Source organism: Zootoca vivipara, chromosome 4 (assembly GCF_965207765.1).
Source record: "Zootoca vivipara chromosome 4, rZooViv2.hap1.1, whole genome shotgun sequence".
Classification (NCBI taxonomy): domain Eukaryota; kingdom Metazoa; phylum Chordata; class Lepidosauria; order Squamata; family Lacertidae; genus Zootoca; species Zootoca vivipara.
In genome coordinates this window covers 47,608,360-47,629,788 of record NC_142587.1, presented here as the reverse complement: position 1 = coordinate 47,629,788, position 21,429 = coordinate 47,608,360, and the positions used below count along the sequence as shown (strand labels likewise).

Here is a 21,429-nt window from a genome sequence, read left to right as displayed (position 1 = left end):
CATTAAACCCTACTTCATTCACCCACCTAAGTAAATACAGAAAGGATTGCTGGCTGCTTTTTTTTGGCCTCTGTCTCTTTCTCTCTATCAAGGAGTGCTAGGTGGGGAGAGGGGGGGGGAAGCAAGCCATCACAGACACCATGGCACCACTATGTCCATGACCTGTCTGCCAGGTACAATTCCATTATGAAAAGTGTGTCTGCTGATGCTTAGTTAGGTACCTAATAATTTATTCTATGTTAGGGGGAGAAACTGTTCTTAGCACACATTGTGAATAAGTAGTTCCTGCTGCCAAGAGGTTCCCCTGTGCTGTAATTCTCCATCCAGTGATGGTGGCTGTTGCTGGCATAGCACTGCCAGTCTGTAAGGTCAGCGGCAGAGCATCTGCTTCACTTGCAGAATCCCTGGCATCTCAAATTGGGCTGGCGAAAAGATTGTCTGAAATCCCGGAGAGTTTCTGCCAGTCAGGGTAGACAGTACTGAGCTAGATCTTACTCCATATAAGGCAGCTTCAGCTGTTTCTGTGTTTATCTGCTTCTGTGTGAACTCTTTGGGTTTGTTTTTGATCCTTGCAGAGTACCATTGAGCATAATATTGTTCATTACTGATGTCTAAATTTTCGTTTTATCGTGTGTGTGTGTGTGTGTGTTTTTATCCTGACCTTCCTCATATGGTTTCCCCTCACAACAAACCTATGAGGTCAGTTAAAGGTAAGGTAAAGGGGCCCCTGACCATCAGGTCCAGTCGTGTCCGACTCAGGGGTTGTGGCGCTCATCTCGCTCTATAGGCCGAGGGAGCCGGTGTTTGTCCACAGACAGCTTCCGGGTCATGTGGCCAGCATGACAAAGCTGCTTCTGGCGAACCAGAGCAGCGCACAGAAATGCCGTTTACCTTCCCGCCGGAGCGGTCCCTATCTACTTGCACTTTGATGTGCTTTCGAACTGCTAGGTGGGCAGGAGCTGGGACCGAACAACGGGAGCTCACCCCATTGCAGGGATTCGAACTGCTGACCTTCTGATCAGCAAGCCCTAGACTCTGTGGTTTAACCCACAGCGCCACCTGGGTCCAATGAGGTCAGTTAGACAGATTAGGACCAGCTCAAGTGGAGCTTCACATTTGGGGGTAGGGTGGATTTGCGCATTGCTGCCATTTCTTTTCTCTCTCTTGCTGTATGTTTGCTATTGCAGTGTCTCATTTTGTCTGAGCACATTCCAACCGGTATTTCAGGACTTTTTCACCCCAGTGGGAGAGATTTTAAGCATTTGCTCAGCCATCCCAGTAAAATCAAGGAGACATCAATATACAGAACTTTGGTTGGATTGTGCCAATTATGTTTTGGCAAAATCCCCTCTTGCTGCACTATTTGTTGTATTGGTTCTCTTCAGTGTAGTTTACTGTGGTTTGGATTCTGGAAGTTTGTCTGTGAGGAACAGATGTGAGGTGACCCTGCACTTTCGCAGCTCTTTCAGTTTTGGTGAGTTTTATGAGAATGAGTTCCCCACTGCTGCTAAAGAAATAATTATTTCTCTTTTTGAAGCATACAATTTTAATTGCATTACAAATGAAAAACAAGTTGGTTTCCTTTCAGACTAATAAACGCGGTTTAATAACAAACTGCAAGAATCAACTGGAAAAAGGGGGGGGCGAACAAGTCAAAGTCAAAGTGAACGTTTTATTTTTTGTGTACGTCATTTTAAAAGATCATTGATAGAATGATAGCATTGCAAAATCTGTACTTGCCATAGTTTGACTTTAAAATTCAGTTCAGAGCTGGACAAATTTCAAACTGCTGTAGGCAGAATGACATTCAGCCCTATAAATTTACTCTTCATTACTACAGCGACCAGGCAGAAGGGCATCCCAGTACAGTAAGATATTCTGGTAGGTAACATGTATTAGTGATAACATTCAATAAGAGGAAGAGAATAATATAAAAGGGGTGGGCAGACTTCAGGCTTGACAGATCTACCAACGAGAGCCAGGTGCAAAAGGTATACAGTTAGAATTAAAAAACAAGAGTGCCTCTGAGCATGTTCTGTTTTCTGTATGGGGCCTGAACTGAGCTCACAGTTCTTTCACACAAGTCAATTCCTGAAAAGTCAATTCATTTCAGCAATCTGATTTAGGTGGGAAAAGTCATGTTGCTGTTGTTTAGGTTGAACAGCAGGAAGCCAGAGAACCTTGTCAATCTGCTACAAACCAACCCGAGACCAGTAAATTCTGATCTACCTTCTGTCCATTCCTGTTACAGGGAATCTTGGAAACTGAAAACTATCATTTCTGTTGATGAGCAAAATTCAGACTTCTTAGGATAGACACTTGGAGACGAAAGGCAGCAACTATAATTGAGCTGTTTTTGCCACATATTTGATCATCTTTCTGATTCATAGTATTATATTCTCCTTTCCTTCACCCACAGCAAAACAAACTTAACTTGATTCATACCCTTAAAAGGGGGGGGGAACTATCCCCAAACCTGAATTACTCACGTGGTTATGATTAAGTTTTTGGCACAGAACCTTGCTCCCTTCAGCTCCTCCTCCTTATACCCTGATGACTCCCTGTCTCAGTCATTGAATATTTACACAACTTCATTTCAAAACTCTCATTGAGTAGCTTTTTAAAATGGAGGATTAAAAAACAACAGTGTTTCCAGAGAGTTATGATTCTTAAGTCTACAGACGTTGACAAGTATAAAGGGTAGGAGCATTGACAAGCAGCTGTACTCTAGTAACATGAAAAAGTCTTGGCTCAATATAATACTATCGTAGTAGCACTTTAAAACAAAAGAGAAAAAAGGGACTATTTCACAAAAAAAGCCTATTTCACAAAAATAATGATACAAACAAAAAATTATTTCAGTGAGATGAAAGGAGGAATCTTTGTATTTCTAAAGTAGCATAATTCTTGTTTTGGCAAAGAAATCTCTTATGTTAAGGTTATGCTAATGTGATATATTTTGGGGTATCCCAGGTGGGAATGTGAGCTGTCAATTTTGAATCTGTGCTCAACTCCCTTTGAACTTCTCCTTAGCTTGCCTGGACAATTGCAGGTGAAAACAAAATCTGCATTTTCTGCTTGGGTTGATGAGCTTTCAGGGGTTCAGATCTGTTCAGTGGATAATCTGCCAATGGTTCTTTCATAATGAAAATCCGTGTGTGTGTGTGTGTGTGTGTGTGTTTGTAAAAACACTTTGTGGAGGAAGAAAAACTTTCCATCCCATAAAGGAAATTTCAAGGTTCCTAACAACATGCATGAAAACAGAAATCTCAATAAAATAGTGTAAAAAAAACAATAAACAAGTATCTATTCGTTACAGTAAGTAAATCACATAGATAAAAAACATGCAAGTTCAGCTGTGGACTTGCTTGCACAAATGAGGGTGGGTGGAGAATTCTTACTGCTTTCATTGGGTTTCCTGTGGGTGGTGGGAGGGCGGGTTATTGGTTTGGTTTGTTCTTGTTTTTATTATGTATTTTGTGTTTTTATTTTGTATTTTTATGCTGTGAACTGCTCTGAGATCTAGGGGTGAAGGGTGGTTTACAAATTTTAAAAATGAAATAACAAAACATAAAATAATATTTGAAGTGTTAAAATTTTGTTTTAAAGTTTTGTAAGTTGTGTTTTGTTTATATTATACTTTCTGAGCCACTTTGGGGGGCCTCCTCTGGCTGAAAGGCGGCATAGAAATAAACTTTAATGTATACAACATACCTGTAATATGAAAGACTAGATAACTATATAACTACAGCTGCCTGACATGTTCAAAAGCTGCCTAATGGAAATCCTACTTGGCTTTTTGGAAAAGTTCACTATGTGTCTGTTGTCAGCATTGTCTTTTTAAGGTGCATTTTCACAGAAACCTGGTGTTTTTTTTTAGGATGAATGTTGAGATTCTTTGCTTGGTGCAGCCCACCTGGTGTTGCCTTGTGATATGGGGGCTTCTTCGTAGCAGTGCCCAGCTTATGGAGTCCCCTCCTCTCTTGTGAACTGCATCTGTCCCCCTTATTATTAGCATTGAGGCAAAAGCTTAAAACGTTCCCATTTACACAAGAATTGTCAAAAGACATTGCTTCTAGCAACTTTGGAATTTTTTAGCTGTGTGGATATTTGGTTTGTCTGAAACATTTTTCAAAACTTTGGATTGTTTTTATTGCCTTGTTCCCTGCTACCTATGGCTCATTTGAGAGGAAGGGCTATTATTATTATTATTATTATTATTATTATTATTATTATTATTATTATTATTATTTCTGTCTCCAGTGCTAAATGTGGTGTTCTTGTATTTTTGGTAACTATACAGTAAATAAATATGTGATGATACAGATATGCATAGCCCCTACAATAGTCACCCTAATAGTGAATCATAAATACTTTGTGCTAGATTAAGAATATATCAGTTTATCATTTTAGATTTCTGACCTTTTAAATCCAATTTGGTTCATGTGAGGAGTTACATACCTATAATATGTAATACTTATTGATTTGCTGAATGCAGGTTATTAGAATTTGGATCAGTTTTTTTTTTAAAGTAAAGCCACAGTATTCACAGTAAAGCCACAATGGACAAGCCCTTCCAGAGGGGTCCCATCAGCCACACAAATAGAGGAGGTAGCTTCCCTTTGCAGTTCCTTTACAAAGATATGAAGGAAGAAGAGACTGTGGGAAGAAGTAAAGAGGGCACTTGCTTTTTCTTCTCACACGCTCCTCACCTTGCAGGTGTTCGGTTCTCCAAAGATGAAAGACAGGTACCAGGTGTTTTTTTTTAATGGTTCCTAATTGGGTAGGGCTAAGAATTCTTAGTCACTACAAGAGACAGGAATGTGATACATATTAAGAAACATCTCTCTTAGTACTTTTAAGAGAACAAGGAAGGAGCCAAACACCTGCAAGGAGTGAGGGAAGCAAAGCCCCTTGGGGTTGCATGCATGCATTTTGTATACAAATTTAGGCAAATATAAACTTCTCTTCTATCTTCCATATATTCGTTGGATGCTGGTCTCTGCTTGCAGAGCCCCAGCCGCAGAATGTTATTGAAAATGTAATTCACCTACCGGTAGGAGGGACTTACATTTTGAATGTTGCTAATATGTTTCCTGGTTACTCTAGTTATACTTCTTTGTTTGCATAGAGTAAGTCTCTTGTGGCGTAAGCTTTCATAGGTCAGATGCATCAAGCAGCCCGACAAATGCATTTTTACCCCATGAAAGCTAATGTCACAGTAAATATGTTAAGTCTTTCAGACCAAAAGTTGGCAAAGCCTTGACATGATAATAAAAATGGAAAGCATTTAGTGCAACATGTTTTAGCAAAGCGCCTTCTTCAGAGGTGCTACAAGATAACAAATTATATTTCAGGATACTTAATATAAAAGTACCCAGTAACTCAATTTGAACAAAGCACCCACAAGCATAACATGAAAAAATGGAAGTATTAAAAATCAACGTAATTGCATAATATAAGCCTTAAAATGTTTTTGAAAGTTGAAAATATGTTAATAAAAATTAATGGTGACTAATACCCAGAGCATGAATCATATAAAATGTTTACGATTTATTCAGCACCAAAAATGTATATAAAACAGAATGTGTGTTTGTAGTGTGTAAATATTTGGTTTATATATTATACATAAAAAGACAGTCTGTAACCCTGTGCTCACCTAGATGAATTCAGTGGGGCTCAACTTTGAATAAACCACATTTTGCCACCCTGGTACCCTCCAAATGTCTTGGGCTGCAAATCCCATCGGCCCAGTCAGGATTTGTAGTCCAAAACACCTGGAGCACATCATTTATAGGATTGCACTATAGGAGTAAATAAAGGGAGGGGGGAAGAACAAACAAACAAATACAATTATCTGCTCTACCTTGTCACTACTTGATTAGTAATTTAGTCTATAATCTTAACGCCACTTACTGGGAGAAAGCCCTATTGAGTTCAGTAAGACTTCTGCATTAATATGGTTAGGATTGCATTGTTAATGTTTTGAGCAATTTCCTTGTTTAATTTTTTTTATAATCTATTTTTATTAATTTTCCAATTATAAACAATTATATCTCATTCATTATTTCAAATTATACAAATACATTATCAATCAAACCGAATGTTATGCCAAATCATCTAAAACTTTTCGGGGTTCCCATGCTTCAAGAAATTGGGGATTCCTCGCAGCTGCTCACTGCCGTCTTTTTCTAAAGTCCAAATCATCACTCAAAGTCTATTATAGTCCCGATCTTTCCCTTACAGTCACAAAGATGTTTTCCTCTCATCCGATTTCCCCCCAGCTGCTGAGATAAGTATCAAACGAGATTTCACATATGTTCTTTCTCCTGTGTGAGTTAATCAGTCCGGCCTCCCCATAAATCTTCTTGGTCTGGAGTGTCCCTGTTGCGTCGGTCTTTCAACACGAAGCAGCGCCATCTTAGAAAACTCAGATCACTTTCGTTTTCTTCCCATAACTATGTAGATTAACGATCTTTATAAAATTTACAGCTTTTCCAGGCAGGAGATCCAGCTGTCACATTATGCATAGACTCTTGATAAATTAGTGGCTCTCCTTGCCCTATAGCTGAACTTAGCTTCAGGTCGCTGTTCAAATTCAAAGTGCGTCACACCCCATAAATCTTCCGAACGCTTTCCAGGCACTCCTTATCCAGTTAGAGGGGGGCTTCTCTCATCAGCAATTTTACATCTTCAAAAAATATACTCAGTATCAACAGTTTATAAAGTTCAACTCACACAGATGTCTTTTATTTCTCGTTCGTTCCAAACAAGCCAGAACATCACGTCCGGGAAGGTATGAAGGTAACTCATAGAGTATATGCAAAAAATAAAAAAGACTCGCTTCCCTTGTCGTTCCGTCCCCATCAATCCTTCTTCAAGATAAAATACAGCCTTTGACTCCTCACCCTCAGCAGCGCAAATTCCTCGGCAGTAAACAGAGCTTCTGCCCCTCCTTCTGAAGCATGTCCATGAATTTAAAACCTAATTATCTTCTTTAATCATGGAGATCCCCGCTGTGCAGTTTGGCGTCCGGGAGTTCCGACATTCCTCATGAGTGCTTTCAGCCCAAGCCTCCCCCCACTCCTTAAACAATCGGAGTGGTTTTGGTGGCATCGCGGGCCAGCGGCCCCTCTCCGTAGCCCCCGGAGAGGTAGGGGGTTGCCATTTACTCCCCTAGCAACCGCCAAATTCCTCATGAAGGTCGGAGGGATGGAAAACAGGTCAGCCATTCCTGCAGGCGGAAACCGGAACCTAGCAATTTCCTTGTTTAATAGGGAAACACTTTATGGAGGGGTGATGATAGGTGCTTCCGCCTGATACTTCTTCCCATTGAGCTCGCTCCTATGTGTGGTACTAATGGATGCTCTACCACTGCTCCCAACTGTCTTGTGGTTCTATTGCTAAATGCCAATTCCGTCTGTAATAAAACCATGCTGATCCATGATGTGATTGTTGATGAGCATGTAGATCTGAACTGTATCACCAAGACCTGGGTGGGGGAGCTGGGTGGACCAGATCTGACTCAGCTCTGCCTACCCTGGTACTCCATATGACATCAGCCCAGACGGGAGTGGTGGAAGAAAGTGTGAATGTAGTCCATAGGAGTCCACTTTCCCATCACCAGGAAACCCATCTCTCTTTGAGCAGGGCTGTAAGGCCTGCATCTGGTGTTGAGCCAAAGAGAAAGGTTAAGGATGCTGTTGGTGCACAACCCACCCTGCTGCTCATCCCTGAGTAAACTATGTGAGGTTGTCTTGGGTGTGGTGTTGGAGGAGCACATAACTGTGGTTTTGGGTGACTTCAACATCCATTCTGAAAATGTCTAAGGTTCTACTCAATAGTTCATGGCCTCCATGCCAGCCATGGCCAGTCTCAAATAGTCATCAGTTCAATTCACATACCAGAACTTACCCTTGATTTAATCTTCATTCCATTTGGGGAGGGGTGGTGTGGAAATAGGGTGTGTGACAATTTCCATAGTCAGTCCATTTCCTGAAGGGGTTTGGATTTAAGTAGTAATTATCCATTGCAAGGGTGGGGAATCTGTTAGGATGGTCCACTCCTAGAAACAGATAAAATCTGATTGACTGCTCTCTCTCTCTCTCTCTCTCTCTCCCCCCCCCCCCTGGTGAACACACATGTTATCCTGTTGAGGTCCCATTTTGTTCCCTGGCATACTGAAGGGCTGTGGTCCATGAAATGGACCAGGCATGGGCTAGAGTGTAAGTGGCATAAATCGTGCTCAGAAGCAGACCAGTCTTGTGTTTGGGCTCATAATTGGGCTTACCACATGACGGTGAGGGCAGTGCTTGAGGAGTTGTCCAGTAGAGTTGTTCAATATGGTCTCAAGGCTGCTTACCCCTGACCAGGGGCGAATCAGGAGAGGCTTTGAAAGTTCTGGATTGGTGTCTGAACACAGCAATGGCGTGGATGAGGGTCAATAAACTACATGAATCCTGGGAAAATTGAGCTGCTTCAGGTGGATTCCTATTTCTAGGAGATAGGTTGCCTGTTCTGGATGGCATTGCACACCTTCTGAAGGAACAAGTCTGTAGTTTGGGGGTACTCCTTGATACATTTGCCACTAGAGACCCAAGTGTCCTCTGTGGCTACAAGTGCCTCTTACCAGCTTTGTCTGGTTTGCCAGCTATAGCTATTCTTGGACAGGGATATCCTGACCACTGTAGCCCATGTGTTAGTAACCTTGAGGTTGGGTTGCTGTGGAATTCTCTGCCAACAGAGATTCAGCAGATGCCTTTTGATTTCTGATTTTAAATGTTTATATGATTTTTACTGCATGGCTGTATATATAATATTTTTCAATGAATTAGTGGTGTATAAATGTTTTTTTAAATAAAAAAAATAGCTAAATGCCCATCCAACCCGCCCATATATATACCCCGCCCATCTGGCCGGGTCTCCCCCGCCACTCTTGAGTGGCTTCCAACACACATCAAAATACATTAAAATATCACAGACTAAAAACTTCCCTAAACAGGGCTGCCTTTAGGTATTTTCTAAATGTCAGGTAGTTGTTTATCTCTCTGACCTCTGATGGGAGGGCATTCCACAGGGAGGGTGCCACTACCGAGAAGGCCCTCTCCCTGGTTCCCTGTAGCTTTGCTTCTCGCAGAGAGGGAACCGCCAGAAGGCCCTCATGAGGGAAATGGTTGAGGTTGAGAATGGGCAAGTGTGCAAGTTAAGGAAAACTACTTTCTCAAAGCACTGGAGATAAAAGATTCTGACAGCTTATCTTGTGCATGTCCATTCAGAGGGAAGACACTTTGCTTCCTAGTGTTTTTGTTGAAGCCGATGTACACAAAGTTGGAGCCAGAGTTACCTAAATATTGTGAAGAAAGGAGCTAGGAAGGGGATGGGACAAATCTTGATTCTGAGAAAGTCAGAAGGGATGGGGTGGTGTGCTGCGCAATGCAATCTTGGTCTTCTGCTCCCTTGACTGTATAACAAGATACAGAGTTTTCTTGGAGCAGGGTGCAGACGTAGACATGGTTCTTTCTTGGTTGTAAGATAAGAATGTCCTTGGATCTGAAATATTGATGGGTTGAGACAGATTTTTATCGCAACCACGTCTTCGTTTATAACAGTGTGTTATGTCATGCAGGAAATTGCTGATTCCCCCAGCTTTACAGCCAATTCTCTCTGTGACATAGAATCACAGCTGCTGGCTGAGCAGCACTGAAGTTGCAGTGAGATGCAGTTCCTTGTTATAGTTGGTGCACGATCCTTATATTTCTGTATTTGGGCCACTAGGATGTTAATATAGATGGGCCTCAAGATGCTCATCTGGAGTGTGATTTATAGAATTCTATTAACACACTAGTTTAAAACATCATATAATTTGTATCATTCTTTTGAAGCAAGAGAAGGTTTTAGGTTGCAAAATTCTAATTTGGTTTAGCGTTCCCAAAGTATCTTATATGGTTGGAAATTCTGTAAAACGGAGACACCTTTTATAAAAGCAGCACTCCATTAAAAAAATCTATGTCCTTTTTCTTTGAGATTGTCCACATTTGAGAATTATTTCACCATTAATCCACTCCCCCCACCCCATTCAAATTAGACCAGAGTAGTCCACACCTGCATGTATTAGAATTTATATATGAGGAGAAACTTTGATATTTCTTTGCATGTTTAATAAATTCTTCTTGCAAATGATACTTCATGTAAAGGGGGGGCATCCTGTTTACTGAATTCTAGCAATATTGAGACCAAAATTGCGCTGTAATCTCTAAATTTCTTCTGTGCCTTGGGCACCTGCCTAATTGTTGTGTTTTTTGCTGTTTACAATTTGCTGGATGAAGTGCTCTTTCCTGTGATAGAGGTTTTATGGGTGCAAGATGAAGCTGGCTGTTTACATCATTATATATTTATTTAAATGTATAGGCTGATGTAAAGTCTTGTAAGGTTAATTTAAGGTGGATTTGTTTGTATTTCTTTGCTTCTTGTTTTACTATGTTTTTACCTTTTCATTCTGACGTGTTAAGAATTTACCTGGAGTAGTAGATGGATTTGTGTATGTGTGTAGAATCTCAGTAAGAAAGTGAGAGCAGTGTGTCTTACAAGACAATAGCTCTTTTATGGTGCACATGTTTTAAATAAATACACAGTCCTCAGAACTTGTAAGCAGATTCTGTTAAAAATTGATCTGAGTTCAGTTTCATACAGATTATCCTTAGAATTGTACGAAAACACTATTCAAATTTAAATTACCTTGAATTTCTTCTTAAGTGTAATGGATAAGATTTAAAAGAAGCTTTAAAATAACTTTTGAAGCTTTTGTTTGATTTAAAGACATAGCTTGATATTTATTTATATGCTATACTGTGGGTATTACCAAGAACTATCAAGTACTAACATGCCTTGAATCAATTCCATATCATCATTTATGAAAGGCATTTGTTGGCTTTAATATGTATTTATTTAATATGTATTTATTATAAGGTATTTATTACAAGGGCATTCTTTCATAATAACTTAAAGTTAAATGCCTTTATTTCCAGAAATTATTTCCCCCAAAAGCAATCAAAAATAAACTGGGAAGGGTAGACTATAAAAGGGTGATGTGTTAAAATATTTTTACTAAGAAATATATATGGCTGTAAAGTATGTCTTGTATAACACCTATATTATACAAATTAGCTAACTAAGAATACTTAGCATATTTCATTCTACTGCAACCATGTGACAAAACTAAGTAGTAATGCATCTGTGACATGTCATGGTTGCACCAAAGTGAAATCACAGATAATATATTTGGAATTTGACAGTCCAGAGTTGGTTGATTGGAAATAAATCCTGAAATATATAAATAGGTGTTTCTCTCGGGGCATTATAATTTTTTCATGTAATTTGTATGAAGCTGAGTTTTAATAGGATCTACAACTAGGTTATTAGATTGGTTCATATGTATGCATTAATTTATTTGCCTTCTAAGTCTGGCTCTTGCTCTAGTCAGGCAGGTACCAACATGGCTGTCTAGAGTGATCCAAGATTGTGATGTGATGTTTGCACACATTTTGGCTTATTCAAACAACATTTTTCTCTGTGGCATGTTGTGATCTGGAGATAATTCTGGTGTAAAAAGAAGTTACTCCATGACAAGCTGTTCTGGTTTAGTCTGGGATATCAAATTTCTGCATTGCTATCTCAGGATATGAAAGCACTCCAGAGTAATTTTAATGCATTTTCTGAATATAGCATAAGGCTTTTTGAGTCATACCTATAAGGGGTTACTCTTTCCCCTGCTAAAGAGGGCTGTTGTTCTGTGGGGGGCGAGGCAACCTGAGTCATCTCTTATGGTTTGTCCTGGCATATGGTTCGTGCCCATAAATTGGGATTGGCCAACTATAGCAGGAGGACGAAACATTACAAGTTACTCCAGTTTTCACAGCAGCTGCGGTAACCATATGATGCTTTTAACCGAATGCATATCTTCGAGTTCAGAACTAAATTACATATCTCATATATTTTGACTTTATTAGAGCAATACTGAAATAGCTATTTTACAGCATATATAAATCAATGTTTTGTGGAAATTTGGAGTAGCAGTACTTAAAAAGTGATTTCAAGCTATTATTGTTTGAGGCTAGTTAATAATAGAATTAAATGCATGGAATGAAATTCAGAGTAGCATGAATTAAGGGTAACTGTTTTTCTAAACATGAGAATATACTTGACTGTCACCAATCTGCATATAAAATAATTATTGAAGTTGATATTCAGGCATATACACACACACACACCTAATTGCGTTCATGAAGAGTAAATAATGTGGTTTGTGGTGGTGCAAGTTTCTTTCCTTAAGATCATAATGTTGTTAATCGTACGTGCTTGTTTCTATGAAATGGATCAGTTTTAAGTGATCACTAATTAAGTGAAAGCAGGAAAAGTTGGCAGACCAGTGGGCAGCATAAATAGGTGTAGTGTATTTATAAAACAAGATTTTAGGGTTCCTGACTAATTTTCATGTGTAGTAGACATTGTTCTGAATTTGTGTGTCTGCATGAAGCGAGGGAGTTTCCTGCTTTAAAGCACTTAACAGCAGTCAGCCTGGGCGTTTTCATTTTGTACTCACTGCTTCCCCCTCCCAATGAGTGTCCTTTGTGTAACCCCAACTAATTCAGAAATCTCTCTGCTGTAGTGAGGACTGCCCTGTCATGTGACTGAGGCAACTAGTTGCAGCCTGTGATTGGGCAAGAGCTAATTGGCGGCTGTGTATAAGAACTCCCTGCCTTAGAGTTAGTAGAAGCTTTCTTCGCTCGCATTGCTTAGTTACATGTAGTTTGTAATGATGAGACTAGGCGGTGATTCAGCAACATGTGATAAAGTTTAACACTCATGTGGGCTTGACCAAGCCAAATGGTAGACAATAAAGCCAGCTGCAGCCAATTTGGATTAATGAGCGTCACCTTGGAGTTTGGTAACTGTCACTTTAAGATTGCTTACTATTTTCAGAAGACTGCAGTTAAGAATCTTTGACAGGAACTTGTCTGAGCCTCTTTTCCTTTTGTCGTTACCTTGTTTTTATCACAGGAATGGAGTGCTGGTGATTCTTTACTCTGGAACATAACTGTAGGGGGAGAAACTTTCATGCTGCCTTCTGACAAAAGCATTTTGTAATCTGTCTTGTCTAGCTGTAGTGCTGAACGCTTTTTAGTTAACGGAAGCTGTAAAATCTTTTCACCAGGAAGTATTATTTGCTCGGAATGGGTAAGTGAGAAGTGGTGCTACGTACTGCAACAAATAGTCTGTTATTTTGTGTTTAAAATTATGTCCAGATTTTCAGGTTTCTAATTAATAACTGAATTGAAATGGAGAATAGAAATGATTTGTTCAATCTGTTTTGGTGTAGCACGTTTTAAAAAAAACAACGTTGAGATGTTTCTGTGGTGATATTTTAGGGAAGAGGCATGCAACTGATTGAAAAGGTAAATGTTTTCAGGATTTTTTGTGGGGATGCGGGAAATTGTTAATTGGAAATTGAATAGTATGTTCTTCCTCCAATGCAGAACTTTTTTGTACTGTCTGGCTAAATGCATAATAAGCCATCTTTAGAAATGAAAGAGACTCTAGTTAAACTGCTAGTTTTTCTTTCCACTGACTACTTGCAACATACTTTCTGACAGGAAGACATCCTGAAATATCAGTCTGTCATGTTCTAATACAAAAAGTTAGCACAAATTGCCACCCCATTTCAATAACAATTCTTTTATTTTTTATAAAGTGGAGCTTGTTGAATATGTTGACACTAATGCTGCAGAGAAAAACAAGTACACAGTACAGGGCATAAAAAACCAGAAAGAGTGTTCATAATGAAGTTGAATGCAGTTTTCAGTATAATAAAAATGTCATGAGCTAACAGAAAAATATTTTTCTCTGTTAGTCATACTTCCTTCAATTAGCTCATTTTCAGATTTTTATTAGAACATGTTGTGTTGAAACAAATAGAGGGAACAATTACCTTTTAGTCAATAACGTTAAGTTTACTTAAATTGCGGGGTGGGAGAATCCAGTAGACTTCTGTGTAGTAATGTCTCACCTTTATTTTTCAGTTTATTTTAATTATACTTTTGAAGAAAATGACTTAATTGAGGCTGGTCTAGGTAAAGACTGTGTAAGATGTTCTGTCTCTAGTCTTAATCAGTTCTTTTCTCTCCCCTCCCCCCTGTTTGTATAGCCAGGGTTAATTGTTTTAGTGATGTTTTCAGAACTCCATTGTTTGAGACACATGGCAAAAGGTAGAAAGGATCTGCTTTTGTTCTATATTTTTCTAACACTTTTCAGAATACTGTAGTTCCTTCTTTTTTCCAGATAAGGAGTCCTTTCAGTAAAAATATAGATTGCTGTCTAAAAGGTAAAAAACTAAGCAGGAAATTCTTAATAAGAGGAGCAATAAATAAATAAAAGGACTTTCAGATAAGCATGCATTTTAACTGCCTTGTTCCCTAGTAAATCAGGAAGAATGAGAACCCCACCTTGGCACTCATTCCTGTTCTAGTTAAGGTGTGGCCAATGAACACCTGGAAAAGGCTGCTTGCTGGTCTTAAGCAAACTGTTTGAAAGGCTTTACAATGTATTTGCCACTCATAAAAGATAGCATTATAAGTGAAAACTTCCTATGTTAGCAATCTAAGAAACAGGTAATTTTATCCATGCTCCTTCCACATTCTTGCACTTAAAGGAAGCAAGACATATTGCCACTCAAAATTATCTTACCTTGTTTGATCACTGCACTTCGAAAAGTCTCTTCATATGATGTACCTGTTTTGAAGTATTAAAGTGAAAACAGAGTTAAATGCACTCCAAAAGTGGCCTTCTCTGATCCCTAATTTTTCTTTGAAGCATTGTATTTCTGTGGTGAATTTCAAATCCCACTTTGACCTCTGATGTAGTTGACAATGAGGAAGACTTGAAATGTGATTTTAATTAATGAACAGCAGTGCTTTCATATTCCGCTTGCCAGGAAGATCCTCTGAAAATCTGGATGCTGGAGAGAATGAGTGAAAAAGAACTTATAAAAGAGCCATTCTTTTAAACATTGACTGGTTGGTGGTTGCTAGAAAAAGTGCCGCTAGAATTACAGCAATTGTAGTCATAAATAGATTGTCCAGTTTATTTGACCCACATATGTGTGTTCTGGTAACACACAGTATTTATTATGTGAACAAAGTCAGATAACATTATTTGAGTACCTCTGTGGAAGTTCTGAACTCAAATGTTGTTTGAACCTGTCCTCATTCACAAGAGCAATTAACTCGCCCCTCTCTACCTAATAATAATATGAATGGTTCAAGCAATATAGATTCTTCTCTTGCATCTTTTCATTGCTGGGGAAACCACTGCAATATACAGTGGTGCCTCGCTAGACAAATTTAATTCGTTCCACGGGTCTTTTCTTATAACAAAAAATTCATCTAGCGAATCCCATAGGAATGCACTGATTTTTTTTTGAATTTTTTTTTGCCCATAGGAACGCATTAATTGAATTTCAATGCATTCCTATGGGAAACCACGATTTGCTAGACGAATTTTTCATAAAACGAATTCGTCTAGTGAGGCAACCTCCGCTCGAAAAATCCTTTCGTTAAGCGGAAATTTCGTTAAGCAGGGCATTCGTTAAGCGAGGCACCACTGTAACTTGAAATGATCTCTTTAGAAAATGAATAGAGTTGGTGTATGGTGCTCATCTTCTACCAATGTCCTTATCATGAGTACCTTCATGTGGATTTTGGTGCCACCTGATCTGCATTTACACCTATATGAATGAAATAGCATAACCATTTTTCGTAATATTTGGATCAGGGTTTTAGAATATCACTTTAAAATATCGCATCATTTTTATATCTGTTTTACAACACACAAAATACACTATGCTGTGTGGGACTTTGGGTGTTTAAAAGACAAAGTTGGTGGCTCATTTGTAATCACCAAAGGATCATAAGAACCAATTTAGTGTCAATAAATCAATAGGGTAGGCCAAAGTGAGTCATGGCCTTAGCTGTTCTAGGATAGGCGATGGTTGTCTTATCAATAGGCAAAACCTGTCTTATAACAATCAATAAATAGATATAGAGCTCAGAAGTCTAGCAGCAATGTCCCTACTTTTCACCCATTCCTTAATGGGCAATTATGTACGCAATGAAAAAAATTAATTAATTTTTTCTGGCTGTCATCTTCCATAATTCCATGTGCCATTCCAACTAATATACCATATCTATCAACTGTTTGCCATGCAGTCCCAGCTCTAGGGGTAGTCCTGGTGGCGCAGGGCGCAGGGCTGGCAGGCGGGGCGCTGTGCGCGGCGCCCACCCACTAGGGCGGGGGCGCCGGAGTGATCTCCGCCCGTCGGGCGCCAGGGCACCTGACCTGCTTGAGACTGCCCTGTGGCCATGACTAGTACGATATGAGCAAGTTTCCATTTCTTCTTACTGCTGGAGAAAGGTAGACCCTATTTAATGTAGACCTCACCTTTTCACTATGATGTACAAAATTAATGGAGCACCAAGCACCTCTGGGAATGCATTCAACTAACATGGTATGACAGTAGCATACAAAGCAGGTGGAGCAAGCTGTTAGAAGTGGCTACAGACTTGCTGATTCTGTAAGCAAGTCATGTACAGTGGTACCTCTACTTACGAATTTAATGCGTTCCGAACGCACATTTGTAAGTCGAAAAAAATTGTAAGTCGAATCCCATAGGAATGCATTGGGAGAAAAAATTCGTAAGTTGAAGCAACCCTATCTAAAAATTCGTAAGTAGAAAAAATCCTATCTAAACCGCATCCAAGATGGCGGACAGAGCTCCATTCGTAAGTAGAAACATTCGTAAGTAGAGTTATTCGTAAGTACAGGTACCACTGTAATCCTAAAGGTGTAAAGTTGCTGGTTTAGCAATATATTTTTCATTTTCTGTAAACCGCCTTAAAGATTTTATTTTTATACAACCTAGTGGTGTATAAATTTTTTGAAACAAAGTATTATAGAATGCATATTGCAGTAGGGGAAAATGGCTAATGGTTTTGCTCTTCTGAGTTGTGTGACATTTGCAAATTTTGAAACAAGTCACACATTAATCACACATTTATCTTCTTAACTACCTGAGCAAATAGTATCCATCTTCCTTAAGCTTTCTGGGAGAATTCTTTGAAAAGTGATAAATATATAATTTTTGTGGTTGTAGTAGTTCAGCAATAGTCCTTCCTGATTAAATTCTAATGGGTAAAGACTTCACAGTAGTTAAGCATTTCTAATATGGTCTGGTTGTTCCTTTTTAAAGAATTAGTAGTATTCTCAAGTCCAAGATAGTTCACTTTCATCCTGTTGATTGAACTAATATAAAAATAGATGCCATCAGCTATAAACTAGGCTACAGTCCTATTTACACTTATGTAAATTATGCCTTATACAGAATGGGCCTTACTTCTGAGTAAATCCAAGCCTAATATTACTGTCGTAAACATCCATCGCTGTAAGTTCTATCAGAATTCTCTTATTCTGTTTTGGTTTAAAAGCACAGGGATTTTAAGGCTTAATGTTACAATTTTCCAAGTAATTCAGATAATCCTCAAATATGTTAAGGTGGAGTTTTCCATATGGCAAGACCCTCAGATGTACAGTCCTGGCACAGCTGCAGGAACCATTGTGTCCACTTGCAGTTTTTAGAAGTCAGCAGGCAAAATAACATTCCCTTAAGCACTTTCTGCACTAACTTTTTCCTTTCTCTCTCAAAAGCATTCACTAAGATTTAGACCCAACAACAACATGTGCAAGGCTAAATATCTTGTGTTCCAATTTAATCAAGTTACTGTACATCAACTAGATTAATGTTCCTATTTGCTTCTTAAAATTATTTCATTTATGAATCACTTCCTGTGAAGCATCTCATAGTGATCCCCCCCCAAAATTTTTCCTTATAATCTGAAATACTTAACCACTTTCCATTATGGCATTGCATTTGCCTACAATGAATGGAACACCATATGCATTATCTTGCCTTTTACTTTAAGTTTAAAGACAGAGGACAGAGGCTAAGTGATGTGAGGAAATGCATCCTTCAGGACCAAAAAGTGCAAGAAATTCCTCCCTGCTACTCTTAACGAGTGCAGAAGATCTGAGGAGCCACAGCAATTGCCCTGAAGAGGAGAGGAAGTAGGGAACAGCTTCCATGTTCCAGTTAGAATACCAATGAAAATATGGTGTTGAAGGAAGCTGTAGTGCAGGGTTGAACTTTGACTCCAAAGAGCCAGCATGGGCAACTGTAATGGATGGTGGGAACTGCCCCCCAAACATTTTGACGACCACAAGATCCGCTTCCCTTGGCCTTCATGCCCTTGGCCTTTCCAAAGTTAGGTTAGTGACCTGGCATGACAGAAGTGATAATGCCAAAGTTCCACATTAAAAGGAGAGGAATTTTGACAGAGGCATTGGTGCTTTCTGTGGGTGGGTGGAAACACACCAGGGACTACCTATGTGTTTTCTGTTGAAGTTAGGAGTGCCCAAGCTCATTGATTTTACTGGGCTTGCATGTAGAGAAGTACCCTATATCTTACTTAGGATGGGTTCACATGTTACGTATTTAGGTCCTGATTCATAGCTTTGTTGTGCTGCACAAGATGTTTCTGTGCTGGTACACTTGTAGACCCAGCAAATATCAGTTATGTGTGGATTCTAGGAATCACAGGGTTGTGTAGCAGTAATGCTGCTGTGGCTCGAATAATTCATTTATAGCTCTTGCAGGAAATGCAGATCATAGCACCTTATTTTATCCCAGCTCGGAATAGAGAAGCTCTGGTTCTGTGGTGGCAGATTTCGCTGTTAGGTATGCTAGCAGGAGTAAGATGTATGGCAGCACGGAAAAATCGTTTTACTTACATTGGTATGTTTCTCTCTTTTTATGTCCAGTAAAAGTTGTCTGCAATAACCTTTTGCATAATATCCATCTCTCTTTAAAGAATTAATGATGCATCTCTAACAAGTATCTGCAAAAAGTGTAGTGTGTGTAGTGTGTGCCCCTTAATTTTAGGTACAAAGGTATTAAGTAGCAATTCTATTAAAAATATTTGGAATAACTGACTAAACAAATAAACTATCCAGTAAATATAATTTATCAAAACTTACCTGAGCTAGACCTTCCCTAGCCCAGGTGTAGTTTGTGTTGTTTTGATTAGAGATGTATTATATATGAGAAAGTTACTCTAATAGCCCATAGGATTCAATCCTAAAGATGTTTATTAAGAATTAATACCCACTGGCCTTAGTGAGAATTACTTTTGAGTAAGCACACCTTCCATTGGGATGCTAAAATAACTCTATTACTAGTATTCACTGCCAGTGAAATGGAATCCATGCTGATGATCCTTTTGAAATGCCAGTTATTTGCTGTACTGTATATTTTATAATCTTTTCTCCAGTGGGAAACACACAGTGGGAAATTCAGTGTGTTCCCGGGATCTTTTATTGCCAGATTACATTTTGTACAGTGACAATTATTCTGTATTCCTAATGCCAGTCTCAGTAGCCCCAGGCAAGTGCTAGTCACATATTAAGTTTGACAAGCAATTTGTGTTGCTTTTAATTTCCTCTGGTTTTCGTGTCATTTTTCCTGAACTATAATAAGGACAAATTCATCTCAGGATATGTAGCTCTTTGATATGGGGCTATCATACTTTGAAGATGTCTACTAAAGAATGGGGAAAAGAACATTCAATGGGCATTGATTGTCATTGTGTTTTTAAAACAAAAGCAGTTTAAAGCTGTGTTTCCACTGGCTTCAAACACAGCCAGGATTTCAGTTCTAGCATAGATGCGTTTATAGCTCCACTTTAGAACACTGCTTCGAGTTTTAAAGACATTATAGTATTCTGGCTTTTTATGACAGTCACCATTGACTGTCACTTATTGCTGAGTTTTTCAGAAGCTCTTGCACTCCCTGGAAAATCCAAATAAAGATTTAATTCTTAAGGATGCAGAAAACCCATTATGTTCTTGTGAACACGAAAAAATAATTGTTTAGACATGGGTTCAATGGGCTTGAAAATCAGCACACTTGCTGTATAGTGGTGATTTTTTCAGAGGAATTATTCAGTATAGCTAATACCAAACAAAACAGTTGTAAATTGATGCTCAATTAAGACTTAGGGGTAAAATCAAAGGCTTCACATAAGAAATGAGTTTTTAAGGAAGGTTTACAGAGATGGCACAACATGGGTATTCTGGGAGGATATTGCAGGTGTGAGGTGCATCAAGGATGAATTCATTTTTAATAGTCCTACATTTATCATCTTACTTTCTAATATTGCTGCTTATATTTGGAATCCAAGATGCTTTACCTTGGGAATGGTTACAGTGTAGGTGTCTCCAGCAGCTTAGTGCTTTTTCATTTTCTGAATCCCCCCAAACCCCATCATGATTCTATCAACATTTCCTCAGATTTGTTCCCATTTTCCTTTCAGGTCTCCCCATCCACTTGTACATAAGCAATTAACTTTCTGCTTTTGAGATTCCCTTTCTGTGTGGCATTCCTGTGAAGACATCCTTCTTAAGGAACAAGAGATAGGAAGCCTTTGACTCTTCAGATTCTAGTTCTGAATATACTTGCTGTTCTCTCTTTCTTTGGAATGCTCAGATCGGCTGGCCTGGAGGTTCTCAGTGGTCTCTACCATAGAAAAGTGGAACAGACTTCTGTCTTCTTTCTCACATGGGCTGTAATGTAGGCTCTACCCCGAATGTAGGATGTGGTCTTTCTCCTCATTTCTCTCTCTCTACTTCCTTTGAACATGGTGAATGTGAGGATTGGTAGTTTGAAAGCATCCCCACATGATGATCTGTCTGTGTGTGCAAAGCTACCACATTGAAGAGGACTGCACCACATGCCTGTTTTCTGCAATCTGCTTGTAATTTCTACTACTTGTGCCTTCAAATAGTGATGTGTTTTTCCTTCTGCATCCTTTTCTGTTTCTTTATTTATTTATCATTAGGTGATGTAGCATTCAGGAGTGGTTTATCGGTGTTTGTGTGTTGTGTATTAGAAGGTACACGTGCAGTTAACTGTGTAATAATAAATCAGGGGTTGCTTGTGTGCAGTTTGGGTTTGCACCGCTTTCGGCCATCTTTCTTGCACTTAAATTTCAGTGGTATGTGTGCCAGTTTTAAGTGGTAAGTGGGTCTCCTACTTTGACTCCTCACTATTCCTGTCTGTAACTTTGGCCAAAAAATCTCTAAACTGATTACATGTTGAACAGGCATTTTAAAATGAGTCAGTTCCTGTTCTTTTGGCTGGAGCTTCGTTGGGAGTTCTCAAAAATGGTATTTCAGAATGTGGATGTGGTCAGCCTAGTCACTTTCAAAGCATCTTAAAGGAAACCAACATCAACTGTGAAAAGTGAACTTTGCAACGGTACTGGTATA

General features: G+C 39.0%; 1 long non-coding RNA gene across 1 annotated transcript in view; it reads left to right on the top strand.

The window, feature by feature from the left end:
• Positions 1-21,429, top strand: part of LOC118084659 (uncharacterized) — a 37,197-nt gene continuing 15,768 nt past the window's right edge. Inside the window, exon 1 of the long non-coding RNA XR_015949552.1 lies at positions 1-13,233. This is a non-coding gene — a long non-coding RNA (uncharacterized LOC118084659). The remainder of the gene's footprint in view (positions 13,234-21,429) is intronic.